Source organism: Oncorhynchus mykiss, chromosome 1 (genome assembly GCF_013265735.2).
Source record: "Oncorhynchus mykiss isolate Arlee chromosome 1, USDA_OmykA_1.1, whole genome shotgun sequence".
NCBI lineage: Eukaryota > Metazoa > Chordata > Actinopteri > Salmoniformes > Salmonidae > Oncorhynchus > Oncorhynchus mykiss.
In genome coordinates this window covers 82,291,792-82,315,442 of record NC_048565.1, presented here as the reverse complement: position 1 = coordinate 82,315,442, position 23,651 = coordinate 82,291,792, and the positions used below count along the sequence as shown (strand labels likewise).

The window sequence follows — 23,651 nt, the reverse complement described above, 5'->3', positions numbered from 1 at the left end:
GAGTTTTTTAGTATAGCCAATTGGAATTTGTTGTCTGTATATTTGATCATTTCATTGAGGATACCATCAGCACCACAGGCCTTTTGGGGTTGGAGGGTTTTTATTTTGTCCTGTAACTCATTCAATGTAATTGGAGAATCCAGTGGGTTCTGGTAGTCTTTAATAGTTGATTCTAAGATCTGTATTTGATCATGTATATGTTTTTGCTCTTTATTCTTTGTTATAGAGCCAAAAAGATTGGAGAAGTGGTTTACCCATACATCTCCATTTTGGATAGATAATTCTTTGTGTTGTTGTTTGTTTAGTGTTTTCCAATTTTCCCAGAAGTGGTTAGAGTCTTCAATTACATTGAGCTGATTTCTGACATGCTGTTCCTTCTTTTTCCGTAGTGTAGTTCTGCATTGTTTTAGTGATTCACCATAGTGAAGGTGTAGACTCAGGTTTTCCGGGTCTCTATGTTTTTGGTTGGACAGGTTTCTCAATTTCTTTCTTAGATTTTTGCATTCTTCATCAAACCATTTGTCATTGTTGTTAATTTTCTTCGGTTTTCTATTTGAGATTTTTAGATTTGATAGGGAAGCTGAGAGGTCAAATTTACTGTTAAGATTTTCTACTGCCAAGTTTACACCTTCACTATTACAGTGGAACGTTTTACCCAGGAAATTGTCTAAAAGGGATTGAATTTGTTGTTGCCTAATTGTTTTTTGGTAGGTTTCCAAACTGCATTCCTTCCATCTATAGCATTTCTTAATGTTACTCAGTTCCTTTGGCTTTGATGCCTCATGATTGAGTATTGCTCTGTTTAAGTAGACTGTGCTTTTGCTGTGGTCTGATAGGGGTGTCAGTGGGCTGACTGTGAACGCTCTGAGAGACTCTGGGTTGAGGTCAGTGATAAAGTAGTCTACAGCACTACTGCCAAGAGATGAGCTATAGGTGTACCTACCATAGGAGTCCCCTCGAAGCCTACCATTGACTATGTACATACCCAGCGTGCGACAGAGCTGCAGGAGTTGTGACCCGTTTTTGTTGGTTATGTTGTCATAGTTGTGCCTAGGGGGGCATATGTGGGAGGGAATGCTGTCACTCCATCTCTCTCTCTGTTCCCTCCTCTCTCTGTCTCTGTTCCCCCCGTCGCTCTCTCTCTGTTCCCTCCGTCTCTCTCTCTCTCTGTTCCCTCCATCTCTCTCTGTTCCCTCCATCTCTCTCTCTGTTCCCTCTGTCTCTCTCTCTCTGTTCCCTCCTCTGTTCCCTCCTCTCTCTCTCTCTGTTCCCTCCATCTCTCTCTCTCTCTGTTCCCTCCGTCTCTCTCTCTCTGTTCCCTCCATCTCTCTCTGTTCCCTCCATCTCTCTCTCTTTCTGTTCCCTCCTCTCTCTCTCTCTCTCTCTCCATCTCTCTTTCTCTCTTTCTGTTCCCTCCATCTCTCTCTTTCTGTTCCCTCCATCTCTCTCTCTCTGTTCCCTCCAACTCTCTCCATGTTCCCTCCTCTCTCTCTCTGTTCCCTCCATCTCTCTCTCTCTGTTCCCTCCTCTGTTCCCTCCATCTCTCTCTCTGTTCCCTCCATCTCTCTATTTCTGTTCCCTCCATCTCTCTCTCTGTTCCCTCCATCTCTCTCTCTCTGTTCCCTCCGTCTCCCTCTGCCTGTTCCCTCCTCTGTTCCATCCCCTCTCTCTCTCTCTTTCTCTCTCTCTCTGTTCCCCCCATCTCTCTCTCTCTGTTCCCTCCATCTCTCTCTCTCTGTTCCCTCCATCTCTCTCTCTCTCTCTCTCTCTCTCTCTCTCTCTCTGTTCCCAGGGAGGCCTGGCTGGTTGAGGTGTGTTCTTCTGCTGTGTGAGGGCAGGTCATATAGTGGTGATCTAGCCTGTCCTCTGTTCTCTTTCTCTCCTGCAGCTCCTCTCTTGTTGTGGTCAGCTCCTTATTAATGCTCTGCTTGTCGTTTTGGAGCTCTCTCACCTCCTTTGTTAGATCAGCCAGCTCTCTCTTGAGTCCGTCTCTTGGTTGCTGAACCTGCAAGGCTGCTGTCCTGCTCCTTGGTTAAGAGCTCCTCTAAGGTGTGGTTGTCTGGTTGCTGTTTACACCTTGGTTAAGAGCTCCTCTAAGGTGTGGTTGTCTGGTTGCTGTTTACACCTTGGTTAAGAGCTCCTCTAAGGTGTGGATGTCTGGTTGCTGTTTACACCTTGGTTAAGAGCTCCTCTAAGGTGTGGTTGTCTGGTTGCTGTTTACACCTTGGTTAGGAGCTCCTCTAAGGTGTGGTTGTCTGGTTGCTGTTTACACCTTGGTTCGGAGCTCCTCTAAGGTGTGGATGTCTGGTTGCTGTTAACACCTTGGTTAGGATTTGTAGAGGTTGATTGTTGTCATGGTGCTGTCAGGGTCGTCTGTCTCTTTGACTTTCAGCTTCCATCCATTACAGATTCTCTCTTTCTTTATGGATGGGTAGTGAGAGCAGACTGCTGAGCGCCATGCATTTGGCTGGTCAGTGAGGAAGATGAGATTACTCACATCACCGTTTTTGTAGAGGTCTGCGAAAAGTGTTTCTGGCCTCCCCTTTAGTAGTTTCTGTTTAAAAGCTTTCCTCGGTGTGTCATCTTTTGCTTCTGGAGGGTAGAGAATGGATTCAGCGCTGAGGGGGAGTGGGGACATGGTGCCTGTGGGCTCTACTACTACTGTTGCTGCTGCTCTGTTCTGCTACCCCGTTGCCATGGCAACATGGTTGTTTGCCTGCTGCTATTGCTAGCTAGCTCTAATTTAGCTCAAAAAACAGCAAAACGAGTGAAAAATCTTCAAACAGAAGATATGTTTAAAGTTAGTCCTTTTTGGTTTACTCACTCAAGTTTTTCTGTCTTGCTTGTTAGTCTGCTGGCTAATTTTTTGTTGTGTAGCTAGCTAGCTAGAGTCAAAACTTCTTAATTTGAGAAGAAAGGTTACTTTTTTCAATTTTGATTGAATAGAGTTGTTGTTCATCACTTCTTGTCTTGAATTATTTTGTGATTCAAGTGTTTATCTCATTCTAAAAACAAAAAAACTGAAATATATCTGTAGCTCTTTCTTTCTCTCTCTCTGTTCCCTCCAGCTCTCTCTCTCTCTCTCTCTCTCTCTCTCCCTCGATCCCATTTGACCTCCCTCTCTCTCTCTCTCTCTCTCTCTCTCTCTCGATCTCTGTTCCATCCAGCTCTCTCTCTGTTCCCTCCAGCTCTCTCTCTCTGTTCCCTCCAGCTCTCTCTCTCTCTCTCTCTCTGTTCCCTCTAGCTCCCCCCCTCTCTCTCTCTCTCTCTGTTCCCTCCAGCTCTCTCTCGATCTCCTTTGACCTCTCTCTCTCTCTCTCGATCTCCTTTGACCTCCCTCTCGACCTCTCTCTCTCGATCTCCTTTGACCTCTCTCTCTCGCTCTCTCTCTCGCTCTCTCTCTCGATCTCCTTTGACCTCCCTCTCTCTCTCTCTCTCTCTGCATGCTGGGAGTGATTGGTGCATGCTGGGAATTGTTTGAGTGAAGGAGTGCGTGTGTTGTGGAGAGTTAGATATTCACAACTTTCTTTCGGTTTGCTGTTTCTTGGTGGCATTTTTTTGGTTTTCTTCTGTGCATGATTAGGGTTATTATTATTGTTGTTGTGGTAGAATTAAGTATTTTGTTTTTCGTATCGAAATTACCCTGATTTTGGCTGGGATGGCAGCCCGAATGGGGATGCTGTCCCTGTCACTTCGGCATGGCTTTAGGTGTGTTACTGAAGCTACTGTCACGGTGGAGGAGTTTCTGGTCGCCGTAGGAGAGAAGGTAGGCTATGAGAATATTGCTTATGCATCCTGGATGAATAAAGCCGTGGTGGTATTTCTTAAAGAAGAGTGTCTGGTTGATCGGATGGTTGAGCATGGTGTACTTCTTAAAGAAGAGTGTCTTGTTGATTGGATGGTTGAGCATGGTGTACTTCTTAAAGAAGAGTGTCTTGTTGATTGGATGGTTGAGCATGGTGTAATTCTTAAAGAAGAGTGTCTGGTTGATCGGATGGTTGAGCATGGTGTAATTCTTAAAGAAGAGTGTCTGGTTGATCGGATGGTTGAGCATGGTGTAATTCTTAAAGAAGAGTGTCTGGTTGATCGGATGGTTGAGCATGGTGTATTTCTTAAAGAAGAGTGTCTTGTAGATCGGATGGTTGAGCATGGTGTAATTCTTAAAGAAGAGTGTCTTGTAGATCGGATGGTTGAGCATGGTGTACTTCTTAAAGAAGAGTGTCTGGTTGATCGGATGGTTGAGCATGGTGTACTTCTTAAAGAAGAGTGTCTGGTTGATCGGATGGTTGAGCATGGTGTAATTCTTAAAGAAGAGTGTCTTGTTGATCGGATGGTTGAGCATGGTGTAATTCTTAAAGAAGAGTGTCTTGTTGATTGGATGGTTGAGCATGGTGTAATTCTTAAAGAAGAGTGTCTTGTTGATCGGATGGTTGAGCATGGTGTAATTCTTAAAGAAGAGTGTCTGGTTGATCGGATGGTTGAGCATGGTGTAATTCTTAAAGAAGAGTGTCTGGTTGATCGGATGGTTGAGCATGGTGTAATTCTTAAAGAAGAGTGTCTGGTTGATCGGATGGTTGAGCATGGTGTAATTCTTAATGAAGAGTGTCTTGTTGATCGGATGGTTGAGCATGGTGTATTTCTTAAAGAAGAGTGTCTTGTTGAGCATGGTGTATTTCTTAAAGAAGAGTGTCTTGTTGATCGGATGGTTGAGCATGGTGTACTTCTTAAAGAAGAGTGTCTTGTTGATCGGATGGTTGAGCATGGTGTACTTCTTAAAGAAGAGTGTCTGGTTGATCGTATGGTTGAGCATGGCGTACTTCTTAAAGAAGAGTGTCTTGTAGATCGGATGGTTGAGCATGGTGTACTTCTTAAAGAAGAGTGTCTTGTTGATCAGACGGTTGAGCATGGTGTACTTCTTAAAGAAGAGTGTCTGGTTGATCGTATGGTTGAGCATGGTGTAATTCTTAAAGGAGAGTGTCTAGTTGATCGGATGGTTGAGCATGACGTACTTCTTAAAGGAATGTTTATTCAAGTTACGCCGCTTTTTTCTCCGTCAACAAGGGTAACGATTTCAAATGTACCACCGTTTATTCCAAATGAGCTATTGGAGTGCGAGTTATTGCGCTTTGGGAAGTTCGCCAGTTCAATTAAGGTTGTCCCGTTGGGTTGCAAACACCCGGCGTTGAAACAGGTAATGTCATTTCGGCGACAGGTGTTTATGTTTTTGGACTCACTCTCAGACTTTAGAGTTATCGTTTAAAGTCAAGTATGACAATAGATTGTATATGGCTTATGCTAGTACGGGTAGTCAACGGTGTTTTGAGTGTGGGGATGTTGGTCATAAGCGACATGCTTGCCCGAAAAGGGAGAAGGCCGAGGGAGGGGCGCATTATCACCTCTATACACGCAACCACTCACTTACCCTACTGATTACTGACTACACACACCATTGTTAATTGTATATAGGTTACCACAGTTAATAAATATATTTTTGTTATTTCTTATCTCTACCTTGTCTCCCTTTTCGTTACGGGCTTATTGTTTCTTTAAATTAATTGATCAACAGTTTTCAGCTGTGCTAACATAATTGCAGAAGGGTTTTCTAATGATCAATTAACCTTTTAAAATGCTAAACTTGGATTAGCTAACACAACGTGCCATTGGAACACAGGAGTGATGGTTGCTGATAATGGGCCTCTGTCCGCCTATGTAGATATTCCATAAAAAAATCTGCCGTTTCCAGCTACAATAGTCATTTACAACATTAACAATGTCTATACTTTTATTTGAAATCAAGGACATTTCTAAGTGACCCCAAACTTTTGAACGGTAGTTCAGATCTGAGTATATGTCACAAAGTAATTGTAAATGCCGCTCTGTCTCTACCTCTCTGGGCAGCCATGTTTTTTTGTGACGACCTGTCTCTATAGCCAGGCTGGGCTCACTGAGTCTGTACCTAGTCAGTGTTTTCCTCAGTTTTCTATCAGTCACAGTGGTCAGATAGTCTGCCACCATCTACTGTCTGTTTAGAGCCAAGTAGAATTTTCTTCGATTGTTTTGTGGTGTGGGTGATGAGTGATATATTTTTCTCTTTGCTTTGGGATGATTTGGTTGGGCCAGATTTTCTGAGTGCTGTTCTGAGGCTCTATGGGGTTTGTTTGGGTTAATGAACTGAGCCTCAGAACCAGCTGGCTGAGGGGTCTCTTCTCTTGTTTCATTTCTTGACATTGTAGAGCTGTGTGATGAAATGTTTCGGGTTCGCTTGTTGTTAGATGGTTGTAAAATTTGATGGCTCTTTTTCCTATTTGAATAAGGAGGGGGTATTATCCCAATTCTGCTCTGCATGCGTTATTTTGAGTTTTTCTTTGCACTTACAATACACTCTTGTAAAACTCAGCATGCAGAATTTCGACTGGATGTTTGTCCCATTTGGTAAATTCATTATTAGAGAGTGGACTCCATACTTCGCTGCTGTATAGAGCAATTGGTTCTATAACTGATTGGAAAATGTTGTGCCAGATTCTAATAGGAATTCCAATTTTAATATTCCCTTTAATGGCATAGAATGCTCTTCTTGCTTTGTCCCTCAGCTCGTTCACAGCCATGTGAATGCTAACTGTGTTGCTGATATTTAGTCCTAGATACGTGTAGTTTTTGGTGTGTTATAATAGAACTGTGTACAAATATAATTTATATTCTGATATTCTGATCCTGATTTCCGGACCTCTTTTTGTTTTTTAGGTAAATGTCAGAGCCCGGGTCTGACAGAACCCGTGAAGACGATCTAGGTGCTGCTGTAACCCCTCTCTAGTGGGAGACAGCAGCTCCAGGTCATCTGCGTACAGCAGACACTTGATTTCAGTGTTGTGTAGGATGAGACCAGGTGCTGCAGATTCTTCTAAAGTTTTTGCCAATTCATTAATGTAAATGTTAAATAGTGTTGGACTTATTAGGCAGCCCTGTTTCACTCCACATCCCTGGGAGAAAAAGTCTGTTAGCTTGTTTTCAATTTTAACTGAACATTTGTTTTTAGTGTACATTGAATTAATAGAATCATATGTTTTCCCTCTAATACCACTTTCTATTTGTTTATAAAAAAAATACTTTTTGCCTAATTGAATCAAATGCTTTTGCCTTTGTTTTGGTTTACTTGTTTGTCAATTAGAGCGTGGAGGGTATAAATGTGGTCTGTTGTGCAGTCATTTGTTAAAATTGGCTTCTGCTAAGGACGTTGTGTTCATCAAGGAAATGAAGTATTCTGCTATTTATGATTGCACAGAATCTTCCCCAAGTTACTCTTAATGTAAATTCCTCTGTAATTATTTGTGTGAAATGTGTCTCCATTTTTATAGATTGGTGTGATCAATCCTTGGTTCCAAATATTGGGGGAAATACCTGCAGTGAGGACAATGTTGTGTAGTTTGAGTGTAGCCAATTTGAGGTCTGTATATTTGATCATTTAAAATAACATCTCTCTCTTTCTGTGTCTCTCTCTGTGTCTCTCTCTCTCTCTCTCTCGCTGTTCTCTCCATCACTCCATTCACCCCTTCAGCCAGTCCAGAAGGTCCATCTCTATTTGAGAGAGCACATAATTAAGTCAATTAAGAGGATCCAATGACCATAGCAAATTGATCTGAGTTATAATATTATCATTAGAGAGAGAGAGAGAGAGAGAGAGAGAGAGAGAGAGAGAGAGTCTGACTGGAGAGGATTGGAGGGGCAATATGAGTTCATTCATATCACAAGCAGGACAAAGGATTGGCAGACTGATGGAGAGAGAATATGTTCCTTTCTCCTAAAAAACTAGAGTTATTATGAGATATTCCTGTGACACTTAATATTCAGACAAGTCTCAGCATATCCAGAAATAGCAGATCTATCTCTACCTCGTAGAATCTCCAAGTGTCACTGACACAGACACTGATAGCAGTGCCAGTCAGCCAGGGGGTTAGATTAGACAGCCGCAAGAGTCGCTGCCTTCAATTCCGAGAGACCACTAATTGTTTCTGAAGAAATGTCATTTTGTCTTCCTGGGTTCCTTGCTCAAGGTGTTAGCACCTCAGCACCTCTCGCTTGTACCTGAGGTTTCACAGGGCCTCCCGTGCCCCCCAGCACACCGTTTGATGTTTCCGAGGTCTGTCAGCTCCTCGCGTGACTCCATGGAAATTGAAATCAGTATCTATTTACATGCCAGGTTAATAAAAAATATGAAAGTCAAACAACCCCACCTGCCACTCAAAACTGGTTTTATGCTGTGGCAGATTCCCTGTCACTGTTACAATGGGGTTTAAAAATACAAAGGGGGGATGACTGTGCTGTAAATTGAATTGGTTAATCCCTCTATATTTCTATAGAGCTATCATTCCAGATTTTCAATGCTTGAAAAAGTATGTTTTTGAAGTGATTTTATTACATCTCAATCTAAATTCAGCTAACTCTTGGAGAATGACCTAGATGCAAAGCAGAGGTCCTTTGTGAGTGTGCAGTGTATGTGTGTGCGTGCATGCATGTGTGTATGTGTATGTGTGTGTGTGCGTACGTGCTTCTGTGCACACTTATTCTTCTGCAATTTTTGCCCAGGTCCGGCGCAGTCACAGTCACCCAGTGTAGTCAACAAGCTCGTCTCCCACAGTGTCTGGTGTAGAGGTATCTCTAAGCAGCCCTGTCATGTTAGGAGACATCAGCTGATGAACGCAGGACAACTCTAAACATGTCAATTGAAACTCCCATCAGAAAAAGGAAGAGAAAATGTCTGTCAATCGTCTTGACGTTCTACTCCGCTACGATTAACATCACTTAGCAGTCATGCATGAAGACCTTTCTGACTGCTGAGAGGATGGTGGTGCATGGAACACAAAACTGACTGCGGTAACTAAGCGATATATCACAGACATCCCATAATACAATTCCAACTGATGGTGTCATCGGCGTGCCGTTACAGGCATGTCCAATACTTGAACTGATGATGTCATTGACTGAATTCATCAAGGCCGATAAGACACGTCATGTCCCAAAACTACAGAATAGCAGTTGTAGTCTGTCCTTCCCATTATTAGACAGGGCTAGAGGCTCTGGGAGAACTGCAGATTCACTAGACAATATTGCCACTTGCTGGTGAATTGCTGGTAATACACTACAACGCCTGTAAAAATACATATAGGCCTACAGTGGGCCTATAGGTCTATAGTACAATGCTGATAGTGTTGCCCAGGGGTATTCAACTCTTACCCTATGAGGTCCGGAGCCTGCTGGTTTTCTGTTCTACCTGATAGTTAACTGCACCCACCTGATTAGAGGGGAACAATAAAAACATGCAGTGGAATGGTCTTTGAGGCACAGTGTTGAGTTTGAGGGGTGTAGCCTATATCCTGCATAGTCTAGTTTCTTAGAATGTTTTCATTTCTGGATTCACCTTCTAAGACAATGTGATTATATCTATCTCTATATTATATTATATATATATAGGCACAAAACACCTCCGGTCTCAAATCAAATCAAAATCAAATACATTTTTATTGGTCACATACACATGGTTAGCAGATGTTAATGCGAGTGTAGCGAAATGCTTGTGCTTCTAGTTCCGACAATGCAGTAATAACCAACAAGTAATCTAGCTAACAATTCCAAAACTACTACCTTATAGACACAAGTGTAAGGGGATAAAGAATATGTACATAAGATATATGAATGAGTGATGGTACAGAGCGGCATAGGCAAGATACAGTAGATGGTATCGAGTGCAGTATATACATATACATATGAGATGAATAATGTAGGGTATGTAAACATTATATTAGGTAGCATTGTTTAAAGTGGCTAGTGATATATTTTACATAATTTCCCATCAATTTGTCCATTATTAAAGTGGCTGGAGTTGAGTCAGTGTGTTGGCAGCAGCCACTCAATGTTAGTGGTGGCTGTTTAACAGTCTGATGGCCTTGAGATAGAAGCTGTTTTTCAGTCTCTCGGTCCCAGCTTTGATGCACCTGTACTGACCTTGCCTTCTGGATGATAGCGGGGTGAACAGGCAGTGGCTCGGGTGGTTGTTGTCCTTGATGATCTTTATGGCCTTCCTGTGACATTGGGTAGTCTAGGTGTCCTGGAGGGCAGGTAGTTTGCCCCCGGTGATGCGTTGTGCAGACCTCACTACCCTCTGGAGAGCCTTACGGTTGTGGGCGGAGCAGTTGCCGTACCAGGCGGTGATACAGCCCGACAGGATGCTCTCGATTGTGCATCTGTAGAAGTTTGTGAGTGCTTTTGGTGACAAGCCAAATTTCTTCAGCCTCCTGAGGTTGAAGAGGCGCTGCTGCGCCTTCTTCACGATGCTGTCTGTGTGGGTGGACCAATTCAGTTTGTCTGTGATGTGTACGCAGAGGAACTTAAAACTTACTACCCTCTCCACTACTGTTCCCTCGATGTGAATAGGGGGGTGTTCCCTCTGCTGTTTCCTGAAGTCCACAATCATCTCCTTAGTTTTGTTGACGTTGAGTGTGAGGTTATTTTCCTGACACCACACTCCGAGGGCCCTCACCTCCTCCCTGTAGGCCGTCTCGTCGTTGTTGGTAATCAAGCCTACCACTGTTGTGTCGTCCGCAAACTTGATGATTGAGTTGGAGGCGTGCGTGGCCACGCAGTTGTGGGTGAACAAGGAGTACAGGAGAGGGCTCAGAACGCACCCTTGTGGGGCCCCAGTGTTGAGGATCAGCGGGGTGGAAATGTTGTTGCCTACCCTCACCACCTGGGGGCAGCCCGTCAGGAAGTCCAGTACCCAGTTGCACAGGGCGGGGTCGAGACCCAGGGTCTCGAGCTTTATGACGAGCTTGGAGGGCACTATGGTGTTAAATGCCGAGCTGTAGCCGATGAACAGCATTCTCACATAGGTATTCCTCTTGTCCAGATGGGTTAGGGCAGTGTGCAGTGTGGTTGAGATTCCACAAAGTCCACAAATTTCTTGTTAACAAACTATAGTTTTGGCAAGTCGGTTAGGACATCTACTTTGTGCATGACACAATATATTTTTCCAACAATTATTTACAGACAGATTATTTCATTTATAATTCACTGTATCACAATGTCAGTGGGTCAGAAGTTTACATACACTAAGTTGACTGTGCCTTTAATCAGCTTGGAAAATTCCAGAAAATTATGTCATGGCTTTAGAAACTTCTGATAGGCTAATTGACATCATTTGAGTCAATTGGAGGTGTACCTGTGGATGTAGTTCAAGGCCTACCTTCAAACTCAGTGCCTCTTTGCTTGACGTCATGGGAAAATGAAAGGATCTCAGCAAAGACCTCAGAAAAAAATTGTAGACTTCCAGAAGTCTGGTTCATCCTTGGGAGCAATTTCCAAACGCCTGAAGGTACCACGTTCATCTGTACAAACAATAGTATGACAGTGTAAACACCATGGGACCACGCAGCCGTCATACCGCTCAGGAAGGAGACGCGTTCTGTCTCCTAGAGATGAACCGAATGTATGTAAACTTCTGACCCACTGAGAATGTGATGAAAGAAATAAAAGCTGATATAAATCATTCTCTCTACTATTATTCTGATATTTCACATTCTTAACACAAAGTGGTGATCCTAACTGACCTAAGAAAGGGAATTTTTACTAGGATTAAATGTCAAGAGTTGTGAAACTAAGTTTAAATGTATTTGGCTACGGTGTATGTAACCTTCCGACTTCAACTGTATATTTCAATGTGTGTGTGTGTGTGTGTATCACAGTATGACCGTGTGTGTTGTATCGCTGTGAAGCGCTGACAGCCAAGGGGGCCGTGAAGACTCCTCATGCTACTAGACAGACAGAGAGGATGCAAGCTGACATAGAGGTTAGTGCGGTGGTTCCCAAGCTTGTGGCGTCCCCTGAAATTGAAATGTGGTTTCCTGATAAAATCGTTGTTTGTCTTATCTCGAACACCCATTGGAGTTTACAGTTTACCCACCTTTTCTCTACCACTACTTCACCGGTGAGGAGGAAGACGAGCGAGGAAGCCTGCTGCACATGGCAACACGTATCTCCACGTTCCATAAACACAAAGGGCAGCTGAGGGAACCCAGTTCTGTCTGTGGAATGTGCCAGGGAACAGTCGGTTCTTGGCACAAGTAGCAGGAGCAATTAACGTCACATAAGCAGAGGGCCAGCGCAACGGGGGTGGGGGGGCAGAAAGGAGGATGTGGGAAACAACAAGGCATCGATGGGAAGACCTGAGCTGAGCAGTGCTGCACGCTCAATCCAAGGCATCCCTTCCCTTTCCTATACCAGTCAACACTCAGAGATCTCGGACGAGAATCTCTCCTCCAAAGACAGTTCAGGTCATGGCTCAATTAATTTATGTGTAGTTGTTGGCAAATAGGTTTTGTTTGTATCCATGCATCCATAATTAGGGAATTGACAGAGGAAGACAGAAGAAGACAGAGGAAGCTTGGTGTCCTTGGAGAGACCTCACATCCCCCCAAACTGTTTTGAAAAGTCCCCCCAACCCTTCCCCTAGAAGTTAAACTAGAGTTGTTGTTTCACGACACAGCAGGTTGTGAGCCAGTTAAAGGGAAACACACAGGCAGGTAGCAGCAAAACAGTGTGAATGACTTGCAAACTAAAACCATACTGTATTGGTCAGGTGTCTTAACCCAGCCAAACAGAAAATAGGAAGTTGTAAATAGCTGTCATGTAATGGTGGCAATCTCTCTCATTCAGTTGGGACTGAGGCCTAAACACAAAATGACATCTACAGGAAATGTGTATTATGTAATATAGATTCAGCTCAACTAAGGCTGATTTTAGGTAGTAAATCATCTGAGAAATGTTGATGTTAGGGTGAACTTACTCTTGAACTAACTCTTTAACATCAGTGTGATTGAAGAGTGTTGCTCATACTCAACCCCAATGTTATGTCACCAGGGAGCAATGCATGGCAGGTCTAGTATTTTTATATATTATTTGACCCCCTGTACTTGCTTCCTAACTCCCAGTGTCTGCATTACACATCTAGTATTTTTATATATTATTTGACCCCCTGTACTTGCTTCCTAACTCCCAGTGTCTGTGTTACACATCTAGTATTTGTATGTATGTATTATTTGACCCCCTGTACTTGCTTCCTAACTCCCAGTGTCTGTTACACATCTAGTATTTGTATATATTATTTGACCCCCTGTACTTGCTTCCTAACTCCCAGTGTCTGTGTTACACATGTAGTATTTGTATATATTATTTGACCCCCTGTACTTGCTTCCTAACTCCCAGTGTCTGTGTTACACATGTAGTATTTGTATGTATTATTTGACCCCCTGTACTTGCTTCCTAACTCCCAGTGTCTGTGTTACACATGTAGTATTTGTATGTATTATTTGACCCTCTTTACTGCATACAGTGAGCCTCAAACAGTGGTTCCCTATGGCTGACACCTTGGAAACTCCACTCTTACATCATGGGGTGGTGTTTGGAAAACACATTGGGAGGAAAGTGTTCTTGTGAAACATCTACATAAGGAGTGGTCGATATCTTGTCCCTCACCCTAAAAGATAGTTCAAAACAAACACACATGGAGGCCAGTGGACTTTCCCATCCACTCTGGTTAAATAGTAGACCTTCAATAATGTCTCTTTGGTGTTCACTCTATATAGCTGAATAGACACACTTCCAAAATGGCTCCAGATATCAAGATGTATTTCTGCTTTCAGCTTGTTCTTGCACTAACAGGTAAATGTCACGCTGATGTGATGTGGTCCATACCAAACTGATATTATAATTGATTGCTTAGAAGTACAGTCAACGTTTGTTTTACAGCTGTCACAAATAATCTATGATATGCAACGTGGATATGAGACACAATAATGATTTAACATGTTGGTAGTAGGATAGCTTGTCATGTTGGAATCCTATTTTAAAGTAACTGTCCAAAGAAAATCTCATTTTCAAAGCTCATATTAACGTGCTCAAATAATGTTGTTGACTCATAAAACCCTATTTCATACTTGTTTTTGAAACAAAAAAAACGCTTGTGATTTTCTTGTGATTTCTTGTAACCAGAAGCTTGTTTTTTTTCCATGAGAGAGAAGGAGACCAGGGGAGACTTAGGCTCAGGGGCCTCATTTATAAACCGTGCTTACATACAAAATATAACCAAAAATGTGCGTGTACCAGTTTTCACACGAAAGTTAGCATTTATAAAAACTGAACTTGACTTGAAAATGTGCTCACCTTCCAGCAAACTTTTGACTGCAAATACACACTTTCTATTGGTTGAAGTATTAGATTAGTATATTGTGCAAATTATGGATATACTAGACACGCTTGTTCATAAAAATAAACAGGTTAATAACAAGGTGCAATCATTTGCTGTTAGTGAGAAGAGAGACTATCTATAATTAGAAATAGGCATCTATTTCCAAGGCTATTATTTATTTAATTTCCATGATCATTGGATAATAAATTCCTCACCGTTTCTGTGATGGTTTCATACTCACCAGGTTGCTAGCACATAGACCTAGAACAAGTACCGTATACTATTTGTCCCATATCTTGTTTAATTACAACCACTTCATAGTAGTAAATAGACAAGCTATTTCACTCTAAACCATCCGATCCAGAGCTCGGATCCAGAGCACAGTTTATTAACGGTGGCACAGATGGTTGTAGGTTACTTCTGTAGTTTTCGTCTGAATACTGTAATTTCACATTTCTCTAGTAGACAATATTGCGTTTATACACATAATACATATTTTCAGAAGCATTGCAGAATAAATTCTTAAACCTTTTTGGCCATGATGGGTTCATATTCCCGAAGTAGCCACAGACTACAAACAATTACCAAGCGCATCTCTCATTTAACTGGGCCAATTAGATACGCTATTCAAGTATTTTGCTCTATGCACAGAAAGGAAGCTGGTTTATAACATACAGTAGAATGTATTTAACAGGTGAATAGACATATGACATTTTGCATTGAAGTGTGTAAGTTATGACCATCACTGTGAGTAGACAATGTTCTAGAATTCACGCAGTGCAGCAACGTAGGTTGGAGAAAAAGTAAATGCAAAACATGAAGTCCTATTGAATTCAAACGGTCTGTTTAAAGGTCCACAGCTATTTGCCTTTGTTGTTGTCTTACATAAACGTTTTGTCTGTCAGATAGCTACGGTCTACAGCAAATGTCACTGCAAAGGTTTAACATTCTGCCTTGGCCTAGCTCCAAAGTATACAGGAAATAAGGGCGTTATTGTCACAATAAAAGGTGAACGATGGGCATTTTCAAGCGGGGGTTTAATGCTTGTTGATACGTACACACTTCCAGGACGGGTCTGATTGGTAAACGGGAAACATACATACAACGTGCATATTCCATGCACCAAGTTAAGTGTGCAATTTACGAAATGGTTATAAATGAGGCCACAGGATTGCCACAACTATCTCGCCAGTCACTTTTTCAAATGATGTGTTTAATAAAAGCTGGCTGTTAAGAAACACTTAGCTAGCAATCGCTGTAAACGTAGATAGATGGCTAGCCAACAAGAAAGAGTGGCAAAACAGAATCTCCACACAACGTGGTTTACAAGCTGCAAAGGCAAGTCTGCATGCTGGACATCAGGTGCAGCCAGAGCAGCTTGTCCCCACATGGAACTCTGAGTTGGTAGATCATTTGAATATCCAAGTTCATGCACATCTCATTGGCTGAGCTGGCAAATTCAGCTGTTTTTAACCAGTAAGCCCACACCATTCTGTTTTTTCCTTACATGCCAAACAAGGGCACAGACTCAGAGAATATCCATCTTTTAAACATCTTTAAGTACTTCAATTTCTTTTCCTGATGTTGACAGTAAAGAATTCTTTACAAAGGTTAACTTGCTAAATCCTGAACCCGCTGTAGTCAATGTTTGCCATGGTTGCGAACATGGCTTTGGGGCTGACAATCAAAATGATGTTTAGATGGGTTACCATGCCAAACTAAATTTGTAACTGATGTTTTTTTGGTCAGGCACAGGAATAGGATCTGCCCTGCCAGGTAAGAGCCACAGTGGAGGGAAGAACAACCTAGTGCTGCAGTATGTCGTGAACAACTCACTGAGAGAACATCCTGTCATGACCAAACTCAGACTGGTAAGGCTGGGCTGGGTTAGAGCCAGGGTTAGGGTTGAGGTTGAGGCTAGTGTTAGGGTTGAACTGGGATGAGGACACGGAACTAGGGCTAGGGTTGGAATGGTAAGACTGGGCTGGGTTAGAGCCATAGTTAGGGTTGAGGTTGAGGCTAGTGTTAGGGTTGAACCGGGATGAGGACAATAAACTAGGGCTAGGGTTGGAATGGTAAGACTGGGGAGAACCAGGGTGTTTTTGAGATGAAAAGCAGGAATGTACTGTACATACAAACCAGATAGATACAGAGAGATTCTGGTTTTCTACAGTATCATGACAGTTAAATAGGCTACTATAACCACTAGAGGTCAGCACAGTACTATACAAACACTGTGCTGAAGCTAAATACATTGATTAGATTAAGTCATTAAAAAAAGTGCCTAAATGTTTTAGTCTTTTTTTGTCAATGTTTGAAATCAAACAACATCATTCTGATTTTGTGTTAAACGCTCTATAACAAAGCTTTCTTAGTGTCCAACAAGCTTTCTCAACCCTTAACCTTGTTCTGAACACCTCCAAAACAAAGGTCACGTGGTTTGGTAAGAAAAATGCCCCTCTTCCCACAGGTGTGATTACCAGCTCTGAGGGTTTAGAGCTTGAGGTTGTCACCCCATACAAATACTTGGGGAGTATGGCTAGACTGTACACTGTCCTTCTCTCAGCACAAATCAAATCAAATCAAATTGTATTGGTCACATACACATGGTTAGCAGATGTTAATGCTAGTGTAGCGAAGTGCTTGTGCTTCTAGTTCCGACAATGCAGTAATAACCAACGAGTAATCTAACCTAACAATTCCAAAACTACTACCTTATACACACAAGTGTAAAGGGATAAAGAATATGTACATAAAGATATATGAATGAGTGATGGTACAGAACGGCATAGGCAAGATGCAGTAGATGGTATCGAGTACAGTATATACATATGAGATGAGTAATGTAGGGTATGTAAACAAAGTGGACTAGTTTAAAGTGGCTAGTGATACATGTATTACATGAAGATGCAGTAGATGATATAGAGTACAGTATTTCCTGCACTCTATATCATCTACTGCATCTTTATGTAATACATATGAGATGAGTAATGTAGGGTATGTAAACATTATATTAAGTAGCATTGTTTAACATGGCTAGTGATATATTTTTCCATCAATTTCCATTATTAAAGTGGCTGGAGTTGAGTCAGTGTGTTGGCAGCAGCCACTCAATGTTAGTGGTGGCTGTTTAACAGTCTGATGGCCTTGAGATAGAAGCTGTTTTTCAGTCTCTCTGCCCCTGCTTTGATGCACCTGTACTGACCTCGCCTTCTGGATGATAGCGGGGTGAACAGGCAGTGGCTTGGGTGGTTGTTGTCCTTGATGATCTTTATGGCCTTCCTGTGACATCGGGTGGTGTAGGTTAGAGGTCGACCGATTATGATTTTTCAACGCAGATACCGATTATTGGAGGACCAAAAAAAACGATGCCGATTAATCGGCCGTTTTTAATTTTTTATTTGTAATAATGACAATTACAACAATACTGAATTAACACTTATTTTAACTTAATATAATACATCAATAAAATCAATTTAGCCTCAAATAAGTAATGAAACATGTTCAATTTGGTTTAAATAATGCAAAAACAAAGTGTTGGAGAAGAAAGTAAAAGTGCAATATTTGCTATGTAAGAAAGCTAACGTTTAAGTTCCTTGCTCAGAACATGAGGACATATGAAAGCTGGTGGTTCCTTTTAACATGAGTCTTCAATATTCCCAGGTAATAAGTTTTAGGTTGTAGTTATTATAGGACTATTTCTCTCTATACCATTTGTATTTCATTAACCTTTGACTATTGGATGTTCTTATTGTCACTGGGCTCGAACCAGCAACACAACGACAACAGCCACCATCGAAGCAGCGTTACCCATGCAGAGCAAGGGGAACAACCACTCCAAGTCTCAGAGTGAGCGAGTGACATTTGAAACGCTATTAGCGCGCTAACTAGCCAGCCATTTCACTTCGGTTACACCAGCCTCATCTCTGGAGTTGATAGGCTTGAAGTCATAAACAGTGCAATGACTGACGCACAACGAAGAGCTGCTGGCAAAACGCACGAAAGTGCTGTTTGAATGAATGTTTGCGCCTGCTTCTGCCTACCACCGCTCAGTCAGATACTTGTATGCTCAGTCAGAGCATAGATAATATCTAGTAATATCATCAACCATGTGGAGTTAACTCGTGATTATGATTGATTGATTGTTTTTTAGAAGATAAGTTTAATGCTAGCTAGCAACTTACCTTGGCTTCTACTGCATTCGTATAACAGGCAGTCAGTCTCCTTGTGGAGAGGCAGGTCATTTTTGCGTTGTTACTGTAGGTTTGCAAGATTGGATCCACCGAGCGGACAAGGTGAAAATCTGTCATTCTGCCCCTGAACGAGGCAGTTAACCCACCGTTCCTAGGCCGTCATTGAAAATAAGAACGTGTTATTAACTGACTTGCCTAGTTAAATCAAGATTAAATAAAGGTGTAAAAAAAATAATAATATTAATAATTCTAAAAAATTGGCAAAATCGGTGTCCAAAAATACCGATTTCCAATTGTTATGAAAACTTGAAATCGGCCCAAATTAATCGGCCATTCCGATTAATCGGTCGACCTCTAGTGTAGGTGTCCTGGAGGGCAGGTAGTTTGCCCCCGGTGATGCATTGTGCAGACCTCACTACCCTCTGGAGAGCCTTACGGTTGTGGGCGCAGCAGTTGCCGTGCCAGGCAGTGATACAGCCCAACAGGATGCTCTCGATTGTGCATCTGACAAATCAAAGCTGCAGGCTAAAGTTAAATCTAGACTTGATTTCCTCTATCGTAATCTCAGCTGCCAAACTAACCCTGATTCAATATGACCATTTTACCCATGCTAGATTATGGAGATGTAATTTATAGATCGGCAGGTAAGGGTGCTCTCGCTAGATGTTCTTTACCATTCGGCCATCAGATTTGCCACCAATGCTCCTTATAGGACACATCACTGCACTCTATACTCCTCTGTAAACTGGTCATCTCAGTATACCTGTCAAGACCCACTGGTTGAGGCTTATTTATAAAACGCTCTTAGGCCTCACTCCCCCCTATCTGAGATTACTACTGCAGCCCTAATCCTCTACATACAACACCCGTTCTGCCAGTCACATTCTGTTAAATGTCCCCAAAGCTCACATATCCCAGGGTCGCTCGTCTTTCATTTAGCTGCAGCTAGCGACTGGAACGAGCTGCAACAAACACTCAACTAGACAGTTTTATCTCAATCTCGTCATTCGAAGACTCAATCATGGACACTTACTGACAGTTGTGGCTCCTTTGCGTGATGTATTGTTGTTTCTACCTTCTTGCCTTTTGCACTGTTGTCTGTGCCTAATAATGTTAGTACCATGTTTTGTGCTGCTACCATGTTGTGTTGCTACCATGTTGTGTTGCTACCATGCTGTGTTGTCATGTTTTGCTGCCTTGCTATGTTGTTGTCTTAGGTCTTTCTATATGCAGTGTTGTGTTGTCTCTCTTGTTGTGATGTGTGCTTTGTCCTATATTTACAAAAATAAAAAAATGTAATACAAATCCCAGTCACCGCAGGAGGCCTTTTACCTTTTGGTAGGCCGCCATTAAATTTGTTCTTAACTGACTTACCTAGTTAAATAAAGGGTAAATTAAATTAAAATGTTCCTTCCTTCATGTTGCAGAAAACCCTTGAGGACCCATGGAGCATCATGCTGGTTGCTAGTGAACAAGCACAACTGATGGCAAATCTGGCCAAACTGATCAATGCCAGCAAAACCATTGAAATTGGTATGTAATGATAAAAACTTTTAATGTTACTATATTATTTGTAACATATTTCATTGTGCCAATCTTTTCAACATTCACTAATTCTGAATGAACTGCCCTCATTATAATATCAGAAGAGACTAATATTAATATTTTCCTCTCTCCAGGGATGTACACAGGGTACAACACCCTGTTGGTTGTACCACAAAACCAGCCCCCGTATCTAAGGAGAAGTCCCAAATGAGTCTCTGCCAAAATGTAAGGCTGGATTGTGTGAAGGCAGAAGAAAAGTCAACAAACAGAACCCTGACATGGGATTTGGCACCCTCTAGAACATGTTAAGGAGGGTAAGAATGGCATCATCAACTCCTCTGCTAGTCTGATAGGCAAACTGAAATGGGTCGAGATGCTTCTGGGTGAGACTGAGAATATGATTTTTCACAATTTTCTCAAGGCATTTCATTACAAGGATGTCAAGGCGACAGGGCGGTAGTCATTCAGCACAGAGTGTCACGCCCTGACCATAGAGAGCCTTTTATTCTCTATGTTGGTTAGAAGTCAGGTGTGACTAAGGTGGGTGCTCTAGTTTTTTTATTTCTATGTTGGCCTGGTATGGTTCCCAATCAGGGGCAGCTGTCTACCGTTGTCTCTGATTGGGAATCATTATAGGCAGCCTTTTCCCACTGGGTTTTTGTGGGATCTTGTCTATGTATAGTTGCCTGCGAGCACTAGATTAGCTTCACGTTTCGCTTTATTGTTTTCTGTGTGTTTCACTTCCAAATAAAGAGGATGGAACCATACCACGTCCGATTCATATAACAATGTTCGTGACAGAACATCCCACCACCCCAAGCAGCGTGCTCAGGAGGAGCAGACAGTCTGGACGTGGGAGGATATATTGGACGATAAGGGATCCTGGACGTGGGAGGAAATCCTGGCCGGAAAGGATCGCCTTCCATGGGAGCAGACGGAAGCAGCGAGGGAGGGACAGCGATGACACCGGGGTTCGCGGCCACGACGTAGGCCCAAGAAGTAGCCTCAAAACATTTTTTGGGAGGGGCACACGGGGTGGTTGGCGGAGCCGAGGTGTGAACCAGAGCCAGTCTGGGAGAGGAGAGTGAAGGGAGTGAATCAGAGACAGTCAGTGAGTTGATGGGGAAATTGGAGGAGAGAGTTATTAGAGAGCTGTTGTGTTGGGGCATGAGGCACGACATTTGCCCTAAGGAGCGTGTCCTCAGTTTAATGCCACCTGAGTCAGCTCTCTGTACTCGTCCTGAGGAGCATGCTAGCCGTCTGTTGAAGACTGTACCGCCACGCACCAGGTCTCCGGTACGCTTCCCCAGCCCTGCATGTCCTGTGCAAGCTCTCCATACTCACTTTGAGGAGCGTGTTATCGTTCCGGTACAATGTGTGCCGGTTCTACGCACCGTAGAACTGGAGACCAGTGCGCCTCCACAGCCCAGGAAAGTCCTGTGCCAGCTCGCCGCACTTGCCGTGCTAAGGTTGTCATCTGTCCAGGACACTTTGTGCCAGCTCTACGCTCCAGACCTACAGTGCGCCTCCACAGTCCGGTACATCCTGTGCCAGCGCCACGCACCAAGCCTCCTGTGCGTCTCCCCAGCCCGGTATAAAATTGTGCGTTTTTCCACAATACTGGCATGTGTTGCTGGTCGAGTGAGGATTGGAAAATGTCTGTAAAAACTCCAGCCAATTGTTCAGCACAGTGCTTTAATCTTGGAACTCCCTCTCCCGGATCCGGGAGAATTGTCATCAACTGACACTAATTAGCATAACGCAACTGACAAAAAATATTACTAGAAAATATTCATATTCATGAAATCACAAGTGAAATATATTGAAACACAGCTTAGCCTTTTGTTAATCTTTTGATGAGCTTCAGATGTTTTCACTCACGAGACTCCCAGTTAGATAGCAAATCTTCCTTTTTTCCAAAAATATTATTTTTTGTAGCCGAAATAACTCTGTTAGTTCTTCACGTTTGGCTGAGAATTCCACCGGAAATTGCGGTCACAAAAACACCAAAAAAATATTCCGAATTAGCTCCATAATATCGACAGAAACATGGCCTAAGCTGTCAATTATATGTATATTCTAGCATCTTGTCCTGACAAAATAGCCCGTTTACTTTGGGAACGTTATTTTTCCAAAAATGAAAATAGTGCCCCTAGTTTCAAGAGGTTTTAACACATGTCCACTTATTTTGACTGGGCCTGGGCTTTTGTTTGCGTTACATCCCCCACTTGCTCCATCATTCCTCTAGACAGGAATTAGATCTGTTTGTCCAGTATTCAACCCCAATACAACATCTAAACCCATTCAACCCGTTGGAATTCAGAAACATTGATTGTTTCCCCAAAAGCTTCAATACAGAATATTCAAATCAAATCAAATGTATTTATATAGCCCTTCGTACATCAGCTGATATCTCAAAGTGCTGTACAGAAACCCAGCCTAAAACCCCAAACAGCAAGCAATGCAGGTGTAGAAGCATTCAGTATCTAAAATATGTCAGTCAGACTTCACAAAGTGCTGTGGGTGGAGTAGTGAGGCCGTCTGCTCAGAAGAATGTGTCAACTATAATGAACTTAATGCCCCCCTCCAAACCCCAACAGTAGAAATACTACTGTACACAACACAGGTTGTGACAGAAAATGGTTGGTATCGTCTGCTTCAAACCATCTAAACTCGGAATCAAATCAAAATGTAATTTAAAGCACATTGAAACATCTAAATTGACTTTACAGTAAAGATGCCTAGACAATGAAAGACATGTAACTAACTACCTTTTTCTTTTCTAGGCCGGAGTCGAGGATAAAATTACTGTCCATCTTCAAATGTGTATAAAAACACTGGGTAGGTGACTGATTTTAAAGAACCCGATTCCGTTGTGAAACGGTTCAAACCTTTTCAACGTGATCTTTTGTTTGTCCTAGATGAGTTGATAGCTGCTGGGGAAGTTGGAACCTATGACTTTGTTTTCATCGATGCGGATAAAAGGAACTATGACAGATATTACGAGAAGTCTCTTGAGCTTGTGAGACAAGGGGGCATCATTGCCATCGATAATGTGAGTAGCCTATGCCCAAACTTTTATTCCTACAAGCGAGTCGTGATTTTGAATATGATTTGAATAATGCCAGCATGCAATCGATTTGATCTAATAAGCTGAGGTAAAGATGCATGAAAAGATAGGCCTACATATAAATAACAGAGAAAGATGGCAACCTATCACTTCTGTCCTCAGTCTGAGCCTCTCCCCTCACATGTCTCCCCCTTCACCTCACTGCTCTAATATGTCTATCTAATTACCCTTCCTTGACCTGTCTATCTAATTACCCTCTCTTGACCTGTCTATCTAATTACCCTTCCTTGACCTGTCTATCACCTGTCTATCTAATTACACTTCCTTGACCTGTCTTTCTGACCTTCTGACCACAGGACACCTCACCTGTATCTCTGATCCCCCCACCTTCTTCCCCCAGGTACTCTGAAGTGGTAAAGTGGTGGACCCTGCTCCTGATGACCTGACCTCCCAGGCTCTGGACAAGCTCAACAAGAAACTCCACACAGACCAGAGGATTGATCTGAGCATGCTCACTGTGGGCAACGGACTCGCCCTGGCCATCAAACGCTAACGATAACCCATGCTAACTCATACTAACCCGTGATGACTCATGCTTAACCCATGCTTA

General features: G+C 42.5%; 1 pseudogene; it reads left to right on the top strand.

Moving 5' to 3' along the window:
- The first annotated feature begins 13,575 nt into the window (after window positions 1–13,575).
- On the top strand, window positions 13,576–23,651 carry LOC110532782 (annotated as a pseudogene).